Here is a 1,371-nt window from a genome sequence, read left to right on the forward strand (position 1 = left end):
ATCTGTAAAAAATACATTTTCTCAAAGGGAAAATGAAATAATCTGGGTAAATCTGCCTTTTTGTCTGTAGGAAACATCCTTGATTAATTTCCGTAGTGAATTCCTTCATTATCTAAGTGTGTCTTCCACGTGGCAGGTGACCTGTGTGTGGTGTTTATGGAGGGGTCCTGTTGTGCAAGCTTAGTACCTGGGGGGTGGGAGGGGGTGCGGCCTGCTGGGCAGGGACACTCCAGGGGCATCTGCTCTGTTGGCAGACAGAAATACTGCTGGGCAGTGGGACTGGGCATTGACAGGCATTGGGTGACATGGGGAAGGTGGGGGGTGTGTTTTACCTGCACTTACGAAGTAGCCAGAGGAACACATTCTGTAATTGTTTATAGGTAATTTTAGACTAGGGAATAATTTTTAAAAATGTGTATTACTATTACCTTTTCTTCTAGTAGGTAGTAATTTGTTGCATGTGAAGGACTCATTGCCATTGACTTAAATGGCCTAATGAAAAAGCAGCTCACTAGATGTACAAAATCAGTTTTTTAAACGTTAAAAATTCTAACTTTATACTTTTCTTTTTAGAGAAGAACAAAAGATGATACTTGGAAAGCAGATGACCTCAGAAAACATCTTTTGGTACTGTCTCTGAAAGACTTGAGTTGGGGTCCTTTTGGAGCTTGGATGGTTTCACCTGCTTCTCAACTTGGCTTCTGTGTGGCTCATTTCAGAAGTGTTTTTGACCGAGAGATAAAGCCGTATGGTTAATAGGTCTGGAACTCTGGTGGGACAGGGTTGCCCCATTCAACCCCGCCTCCCAGCAGCTGCATCAGGTTTCTGTTATGGGTCAGGGCTTGGGCCGTGTGTGTTTGTGTGTGTGTATGTGTTTGGTGTGCACTGAGTACACATGTGGTGTGTGCACACATGTATGTCTATGATATGTGCACACGTTTGTGGTTTCTCTGTGCAATACGTGTGTGTGTGTGTGTCTGTGGTGCACATTGAGTAAACATGTATGTGTGGTGTGTGCACACATGTGGCTTCTCATGTGGTGTGTTTGCACGTGTGTGTTTGTGCCTGTGTTCATGTATGTGTGTATGTGTCTGTGTGTGGTGTGCATCGAGGGCACGTGTGGTGTGTGCGGTATTGCACACACGTGGCTTCTCTGTGTGGTACATTTGCATGTGTGTTTGTGCCTGTGTTCATGTATGTGTGCATGTATCTCTGTGTGTGTGTGCATCTGGTGTGCATTGAGTGCACACGTGTGGTGTGTGCACATGTATGTGTGTGGTATGGGCACTCATGTGGCTTCTCTGCGTGACGTGTTTGCACGTGTGTGTTTGTGCCTGTGTTCATGTATGTGTGTATGTGTCTGTGTGTGGT

General features: G+C 45.2%; 1 protein-coding gene across 2 annotated transcripts in view; it reads left to right on the plus strand.

Annotated features, from left to right (window-relative positions):
- The window catches only part of LOC111154368 (WD repeat domain 60), a 67,744-nt gene that overhangs the window by 18,000 nt on the left and 48,373 nt on the right, over positions 1 to 1,371 (plus strand). For both annotated transcript variants that reach the window (XM_022513918.1, XM_022513917.1), the window contains exon 2: positions 574 to 627. The gene's annotated coding sequence lies outside the window, so the exon portion shown is untranslated. The remainder of the gene's footprint in view (positions 1 to 573; positions 628 to 1,371) is intronic.

This window comes from Enhydra lutris, unplaced genomic scaffold (assembly GCF_002288905.1).
Source record: "Enhydra lutris kenyoni isolate GAN:26980312 unplaced genomic scaffold, ASM228890v2 scaffoldscaffold37, whole genome shotgun sequence".
NCBI classification, from domain to species: Eukaryota; Metazoa; Chordata; class Mammalia; order Carnivora; family Mustelidae; genus Enhydra; species Enhydra lutris.